General features: G+C 33.7%; 1 long non-coding RNA gene across 1 annotated transcript; it reads left to right on the forward strand.

Moving 5' to 3' along the window:
• Nucleotides 3,348-3,838, forward strand: LOC108663374. Its single transcript, XR_001929348.1, has 2 exons — nucleotides 3,348-3,389; nucleotides 3,601-3,838. It is a non-coding gene; the product is annotated as an uncharacterized LOC108663374 (long non-coding RNA).

Raw genomic sequence — 9,407 nt, forward strand, 5'->3', positions numbered from 1 at the left:
TAGTGACCAATGCATGACCCATGGAATATGAAACCAGTATAAATGACTAAATATGACTTACTTGGGCCTAATGGGCTTTACATATTGGGTTCATGCGTTAATCACGATCCAGAATTGAGTCGTGAAATTATATTTTGTAGAAATTGACAGCGTCGAGACATTATACATGAACTAACTCTAATCAGGTTCATTTGTGTTTTAAACATTGGCTCACTTACCAAGTATAGGTTGGCTTTTACTATTTTTCTTTTCCTTTTCTTGCTTATTATTTTATTTTTGGTATTAATGAAATAAAGAAAGATACAATAAGAATAATTATGAGTAGTGATTTAAATTTAAAAATAAATCTTTTAAATGAAAATTTTAAGGAAGGTTATGAGTAGTGATTTAAATTTTTCAAGGTAAGAATAATTATGAGATCTTGTCATAAGTTTTATTAGGTAATCTCATTACTTATTTTTAAAATTAGATTTATTTACAAATAATTATTATAAACAAAAAAGATAATCACAAATAAAGAATAAAAATTATATATTAAATAGTTCAGATTTCATAAATTAAAATATATGACATAAAAGAATAATATATTGGTCCTAAATAAATGTGCTAGAAGGGGGTGAATAACACTTTTTGGCTCTCACTAAACTTGATTTTTAATTGAGGGCAAATTGAAGATCAATGATGTGAAATTTGATGTAAGATGAAGGAATAATTTAAGGAAAAATGGAAATGAAAAATAAAACAAAGCTAACAATACTCAAAGATTTATAGTGGTTTGGTCAAAAACCTACATCCATTACTTTGATTGTTCAACCAAGGATTTTCTAAATCAAATCATTATAAATGGTGAAATTCCCAATCTCCCACCTAGCTTTTATAATGGCTTTTCACAGGTTCAACCGCAACCTTGAATAATGGTTTTTCCTGAGATCAACCAAAACCCAAAGCTAACTTTTTCTAGGATGAGTTAGAACCTATACACTCAATCAAGCTAACCCAAGTTTGAACAGACCCCTTAGTGTGACTCGCTCACTCTAAGTATTCAAGGAGAAGAGAAATAAAGAAGTACCTATGATTAGTAACTTGATCTGAATGGTACAAGGTGAAGTGCTTAACTCTATTACAAGGATAGGAGTGAAGTGTAGAAAGTATGTAGAGAGTTTTTACTATTTTAGAGCTCTTTTTGATATTGAAAACATCTAATCTTGTTCTTAGCCGTTGGAAAGGATTTTTATACTTGAAGAACCAACTCTGATGGCTAATTGACAGTTTTTGACTATTGGGAAACAATTTGGAGACAGTTTTAGCCATTATTTTGTCTTCTAGCATTAAATTCAATTTTTTTTACAGAATGCTCTTAGTTGAATGACTATGCTTCTTAGTCGATTAAGTCGTCTCTGTTCTGAACCCAGTTTCTAGCAATAAGCTCTTAGTCGACTAACAATTCTTCTTAGTTGATTAAATCGTCTCTGTTTCTGAACCAGCCATCTTCATTCTTGAGTTTAAGTTGATTAACTCCCTTCTTTATCCAACTAAATGGCTTCCGTTTTGTGGCTCAATTTATCTCCTCATTTTTATGAGATTTGATATTCGTTTCTTAGTGATTAACTTATTATTGGCATGCATTTTTCATCCTGTACACTCAAGTAGCATAGTTAGACATAAATGAATGGAAATATTTTATTATCATCAAAAACCTAATGGAGCCAACAATCTCCCACTTTTTTATGATGACAAAACATTCCTTGATTAACAGCATAATGTCTATTAGTTCTTTTTTGTTCTACATAAAATGAGGATTTTCTCCCCTTGAGTGTGTGCTCCCCCTTAGAGTATGTATGATTTTATTATTAAATTTTAGCAAGTTTTTATCTATTTCTTAAAGAAAATGATAGGTATAGATTCAACCATTTTACAGAGTATTTTTATTCAGCCTTACAAAACAATTAGCTGTAGGTGATAGAAATATTATTCACTGTCATCAGCATGTTTTCAACTAATCATATCCATTCCAAACATAAATGCCATTAACCATTCAACAGAAATATCATGTATCATAAATGCATAAGTAGTATCCATTTTCATTTTAGAAATAGTTTTCCATTCAATTCAACAGAACAACCATAAACAGAACATTCATAAATATGAGCTATCAACAAACAAAATAACATAAACAGCTCAATATCGTTAGAGTCAGATTAAACTCCTAAATTACTTCTACTTCATATCTTCCCTAAACTTTCTTTCTCTCCTAAGTTTTCTATTTTTCCCTTTTTTTGTCATTAGCAAAAACAGGGGTGGTTAACTAGTTTCGGAAGAATTAGAGGGGGTAGACTCATTAGTGCCATAATAGACATTGAGGGTGTGAGACCTCAACCCCTATAGGCTCATAGCAATAGCACGGGCTAGGGGTAGTTTCGTCATTTTCTTCAAAAGGTTCCCAGAAGAAGGTTTTATGGTATTTTAAGGTCTAAATAGGCATAATAAGATATTTTGGGTGCCAAGGAGACAAGAGGAGGCAAGAGAAAATTTTTGGAATAAAATAATATTTTATTAATAAAAATAATATTAAAATATTAATATTTTATTTAGTGTCAAAATTTTTCATGAAGAAGAAGTATATGGTCAATCTAAGTGGGGGAGAAGAAGAATGAAAAACTTTTGGAGAAAAATGACGTTAATGTGGCCGCGTATCTTTATTAAGTAAAGATAACGCAGGCAAATAAATATTTTAAATATTATGGGGATTTCGCGTTGGAGTACAAACTTCATACTTTATTTGTACATGTGTAGAAGAAGGTAATAGAAGGAAATTGGAGTTAAGTGGGGGTTGGGAGGACTAAATTAAAATGGAACGAAACAACAGGGGCAAAATGGTCATTTTGCACCTTGAGTCAAAATTTTACGTTTTCGTAAACCCGAGTAGTTTAGATCATTGTGGACCTTGTCCCAGTGTCAAAAGAATAAAAAGATTGCACAAAAGATGGGAGAAAAACAAGTTAACTTGCTAAAGGGCATTTTTGTAATTTACAAGAGAATTGGATAAGCTTGGACTATAAGCTTCTTGCTTCTAGCAGCTTCTCACATCTTTTCTAGCAGCTTTTCTCCTTTTTCTTCTTCTTCTGTTCATGTTGCTTCCATCCTCCATGGAAGCTTGATATCAAGCTTTATAACCTTTCCCAAAATAGCTTAAATTTTCATGTTTCGGTGCACCCTTTTATGGAAACTATGTGCTCTTCCATTCTTTCACTTCCAAACCCTTGAAAAAAATCTTGTTTCCATGCTTTCTCTCACTAGCTAGGTGTTTAGAGAGAGAAAAAAAAGAAAAAAAAGCTCTATAATAGCTTGGGAATTGTTGGAAAGAATTTCAAAGTTTCAAAACCATCAAGGTGAGTAGTAAATTAGCATTGGGTTCTAAGTGTTGATAATATTTAGTGATTGATTTGTGGATTTATTGTTGAGGTTGTGTATTGACTTTATTGTTACTAAGATAATGGGAATAGATAGCCATTTAAAATGGCAATTGAAAGCTAGCTAAGGGGTAGCTTTTAGGGTTTATAAGTATGAATTGACATTATGGTGATGTTAATTTGATGGTAGGTTCCAATGAAGCCCAATTATCCCAATTGGACCATTAGGGGAGTTAGGATCGGCTAAAGGCTCAAATAATGCTGGTGGGTGAACTTGCATTTCAAAAATCGTTTGGGAGACATAATTGTATTGGTATGAAACAGTGAATGATTTATTCCAACTTGTCTTTAAAAGCGTGTGCCTTGGGAACAAGCCTTTGACAAAATATTTTGATGTTGTGAAAATGTGAAATGTGTAAAAGAATGGACCTATGTGCTCCTATGCTGTGTTGATATATGTATATATGTGTGTGTATGAATAATCTAGTGTGATGATGATGACCCGGCTATGTGTGAGTAGGCAGTGCGCATAGGCCGATGATGATGATGACTTGGCTATGTATGAGTAGGGAGTGCGCATAGGCCGATGATGATGATGATCCGGCTATGATGATGAATGAAGTGGGATGGTGTATTTGTTGATATATATTTATATATGTATATGTGATAGCAGGTTTATGATTATAATATGTGATTGTTTTGAATGTCGATAAGTTGATTATTGCCGATGTGTTCACTTTGATGTGCAATATGGTAGGGATGCATTTTGTGGCATGTGAAAACCCTTTATTTGTCATTTGCCCTGAATCTTGCTGCAGCGAAAATAAATCTCGCCGCAGCGATAAACTCTCAGGTTTTAGTGCAACGCTTTCACTTAGATGAAGATTTTGACCATCTTCCCTTCCGAACTAGGAAAAATGGTAAACATCAAAGTTGTAGCCATGCCTCTTAGCTTTCTAATGACTTAATAAGCATGCCAATTGGACCCATGTAGTGGAAGATATTCTTGAAAAACCGAACCACATGTAAATCGAGAATGCCTTTTTCTGCAGTGAGAAACGTTCTGTCACGTTTCTACCTTGCTCGGGTTCTGATATAATTTCCTCCACTCCCTTATCTTCATGATTGAGCATGGGTCTTTGAAATACTAAGAGTCCACTGATCAATGACCAAAACAAGGGGGTTTGGGAAAGAAATTATACCAAATTGCATTGTTTTCAAAACAAGTCCATCACGATTTTCAAATTCTTCCTTATCAATTGCTTATTCCCTTTCTTGTTCACTCACTGGGTTTATACTCATCGTTTTCAACTTCATGTTTTCAGATCATGAGATAACTAGTAGTTAGGTCGAGGTGTCTTCGTACATTCGACCCTTGGTAGGTGTCTCGGTATTCAGTAGTTGTATATTCATCCGAGTCTCTTCGCTGGAAGTCGAATACTCTTTTTGTTGTGTATAGGTAAAGCCAATGTAAATTATTAAGCTATATGTTCAGACAATGTATGTATATTTCAATGAGTAAGCCACTAGGAGATGGCAATGTCTATCACTATTTTGATTCAAAGTTATGAAATGTGACTTAGCAATATTGATGGAAAAATGAGCAGGATAATAGATAGGCTTGCTTGGGCTTAATGGACTATGTTCATTGGGCCCTTGCGCCGGTCATGGCCCGAAATTTGGGTCGTGACAGAGGGGTTCAGGTGATGGCATAGGTGATGATATTTTGGTGAGGAGTCAGGGGAATATCTATTTGAAATTTGGAGTGGATCTTAAGCAGAAGATTTGATTGAGGGTTTGACTTTCTCAGCTATTTTGGAGGACTTTCTCCTCTTGAGGAATTTTGTCTTTGTTGCCATGGTCTTAATCTGAAATGCCCTATACTTTGAAATAGTGATTAATAAAGTTGATTGGATGCAAATTGAGGCCAATTAAAATGTTTAAAAGTGATGATGAAAAGAATAATTTATGATAAAATATTCCACACACGAGTAAGTAATAATAAAATAATAATATTTTATCGAAAGAGAATTTGAGAGATAAAAGGGTGATTCGGAGGTTAATTGAGGTATAATAAGGAACTTTGGCAACCAAAGAGACAAGACAAAATTTTTAGAATAAAATAATATTTTATTAATAAAATAATATTAAAATATTAATATTTAACCGGATGTCGAAATTAGTCATGAAGAAAGATCATAAGGTTGATCCAAGTAGGGGAGAAGATGCCAAGCCTGACTCTATAAAATATATGTCATGACATACATGTGATGGATAACATGTTTGCATGCTAGGAGAGTCCTGAAAAATTTACAAAAGTCGGTATTGTACCTAGAGGTACAACAAAGTTGATTTAAGCCTCGAACTAGATCAAATAGAGAATTTAAGATGAAATTAAGAATATTAAAGTCCTAAAATGGTTTAATATGGTGATTTGGAGTTCGAGGATCAATTTAGAGTCAAATCATTGGAGTATAATTTGAGTTTGATAAGTGAAAAAAATTGTAATCTCGGTATTTTCGGAGCATAGGGGTAAAATGGTAATTTTGCCACCTTAGGGGCAAAATTGTAATTTTACGCATCCAACACTTGTCCAGTACATGAATTTTATCCAATATTATCATGGATAATTGAAGGAATTTAAGTGGTGGAGAGAGAAAGCTTAATAGTTAAGATATTAAATATGGACCAATGGGATGGTGACATGTGTCAAGTTGATATCCATTTTTTTTTTAGCTTTAAAATCAGCAAAAATCAGCTTATTTTCTCTTCATGTGGCCGGCCATAGCAAGAACAAAGAGAGGAAAAGAAAAACAAGAAACCTAGGTGGGAAAATTAAAGAAAAAGTGTGGGATTTCAAGGAATCAAGTAATCAAAGGTAAAATTTCTTGATTTTGACTTGTGATCTACCTTTCCCATGCTTTTCTCCTTATTTTTCATGGTTAAATTTCATGTTTTCATGGTGAATTCATGGCTGCCCAAATGGGTATGGAGAGAGAATGAAGTTAGATTGATTTGATTTTAAGTTATGTTAGTGTTTTAAGTTAGTTTAGCATATTTAGAAACAAAACAACAAGAAAAGAATTCATTTTCCCCCATTACCATCATTGGCCGAATTTCCTAGGGAGAATATTGTGGCTGAATTTGATGATATTTCATGATATTTTGGTGATATTTGATGTTTGGTGAGGCTAGAAATTAAATGGGAAATTTTGGTGCAAAAATACGAATTTTTGCTCAACATATAGATATGTGTAATTATTGATCCGGGACTGATAAATTGAACCTCATTCACAGTCACTGAGGTAATTTAGGTATAATTGGAGTGTAGAAAGTGAGAAGAATTGATTTAGAGTTAAATTGGAGATTTTAGCCGATTAGGCCGAGTATAGTGTGACTTAGGTCAAATATCACATTTAAGTGATTAATCAGACATTTTGCATCCCATCGCATGCATTCATTTAGATTTAGAGCGCCTGAAGTAGTTTATGATAAATTAAAACAATTTATTGAAATTCATGTCACGTATGATGTATAGGTGGTGAGCCCTCTAACAAGGGTAAAGAGATTGTGCCCGAAGACCGGGAATAGGAGTATATCGAACTCCTAATATTGTGAGTAACCTTACCATCATTTTAATTATCTAAAGTATGTTTTTAATCGATTTTGATGAAATTTTATGAAAATGAAATTAAATGGTAAATCTTGAGTTTTACAAACAAAATTTGTCTACATGAAAAGATTTTATAAATTGTTTTAAAATTGAATGATGATTTTGAAAAATAGAGTAACTGGAGACCACTTGTTATGAATTAAATTTATGAATCTAATGGCTTATGATAGTATTTGCATGAATGGCTGAATTGGTATTGGTGTTGAAATATATGAAATGTGTATTTAGTCTTGAAAGGTTGTGAATTATAATAATTGCCATGTCATGCTACAATGAGTTTTATTGATGGGTGGATTATATATTAATTAATTACTACAATAGTGGGTTTTTATGGACCAGCCTTTTAGAGGGGCACGGTAAACCCCATTATATTCTTACCTCGAACGGAGAGGCCCGTAGGGTATCTCTTGGGGTAAAGCTTAGGGTTCAATTCACGCTAAACCACCACGTGAAGGGGAACTCAGCTAACGCCAAGGAACGACTGTGTTTTCTCAAACTAAAAATATATTTTATGTATATACGAAATTTTTAACAGCCTTGGTGGGCTCGAGTGTACGCTTCTGATCAAGGTGTCATCGAGTATATTTGATGGCATGAGCCAACTGTTTATGAAAGTCATAAGCCTTAATGAGAAATTAAATGAAATACAACCGTTTGCATGGGTTGGGATGAATTTTCAAATTGTGAAATACTTAAAATGATGAGATATTTTAATTGTCTCATTTTACTCGGCTTTAGCTGATTTAAATGGTGTTTGTTTACTCACTGAGATTTTATAATCTCACCACCCTCCTTTCCACCCAATTCAGGATCAGAGTAGATTGTAAATAGTTGATTCCATCAAGGGCTTCCATTGGACTTGCGTCATTTGAACTGTAGGTTCACCGTTTTCCTCACTTCTAGTCATTCGTGGGCCCACTTGATATTGTAAATTTAAATTAATTTAAATACTCTAGTTTATTGCATCATAGTATGAATGAATTTATTTTGTTTTTACATTACAAAAAGTATTTACGCATAACTCCAAAATTATTGTTTATAAGAAAATAAAATATTTTATTGAATATTTTGTTTTATCTTCTTATTATATTCAAATAATTATAATTCAATTTTAAATAAAGGTTTTAGATGCCTAAACTTATTTTTAATTGTGAATTATGCGATTGGTACTTGTTTACTACATTTTTAACTAGTTTCGAAATTTTCAGTGGAAAATGACCAAAATGCCCCTATGAGATAAAAATTTTTATTTTATCAGTTTTAAGTTGGAAATAGCTCAAAATCCTTTAGAACATAAAATTTGGTAACGGTTACTCACCGGGGGAAATGAGAAATTGATATTAAGCCTTGCGGGGTTCTAGTTGGCATTTTGGGAAATGAGTGCCCATTAGGGCATCGTGGTTGTTGTCACGGGCTCGAGGGGAGTTCTGGGTCATGACATAATCCTTTTTCTTGTTAGTTTAGGTTTGTCTTGTGTAGGTGCAGCAGCTTTTCCTTTCTCATTGCCAAATTGCTCACGCTTCCCATTAGGTGATGATCTTTCTAGTTCAAGGGATACTCTTGTAGATGTTGGTTTCGGAGCTTTGGTCTTTGATGCTTTTCTTTCAGATTGTTCTTCTCTGACAATTTGATGAAAGACATCTATGATTGAAATTTCCTCAAAGTTAGGTGGAGATGGTTTTTCTAGTTGTCGTTCATCATGCGGTGGAGAGTTGTCATCAAAAGATCTAAGTACTTCACCTTTATTGGATTCTTCTTTTTTTTCAAGCTCAAGAGTGGGAGATTTCCTCGGCTGAACTGATTCTGGTTTATGACTTTCAGCTTGGAAGGCAAGACCTTCAACAGCTTGTCTTGCTGATGCTAGACTTGGTGTTGCAGAAGTGTCTTCAGTTGCAAGACCAGAGGATGATTTTCCTTTTTCTTTCACCACATTTTCAAGCTCTACCAACTTATCTTCAATTCTCTGAATCCTTACAACAAGGTCAATGAGTTTCCCATCAATTCTCATTAACAAATTCAGGATTATTTCAATCGAAATATGGGAGGAAGTTGTCTCTGTCTGTGCAGGGATGGAATGCTCATCCCTTGGAGCAATTTTGAGGGTCTTGACAAACTTTTCTCCTTCTAGTTTGTACCCCATCTTTGGCAAACTTCCTAGATAGATTGCCTGATCCCTGTTCTTAATTTGATCATTCTCATATCTGAAACTCCATATCCCATTTTCTTTATCAGAGAGGTAATTATGTTCCTATAAGGCAGATTTACCTTGTCGACTTGACAGGTTCCTCTCATTCTTTCTATCATGAATCTACCTAAGTTCAGGG

The sequence above is a fragment of the Theobroma cacao genome, chromosome 9 (assembly GCF_000208745.1).
Source record: "Theobroma cacao cultivar B97-61/B2 chromosome 9, Criollo_cocoa_genome_V2, whole genome shotgun sequence".
Taxonomy (NCBI): domain Eukaryota; kingdom Viridiplantae; phylum Streptophyta; class Magnoliopsida; order Malvales; family Malvaceae; genus Theobroma; species Theobroma cacao.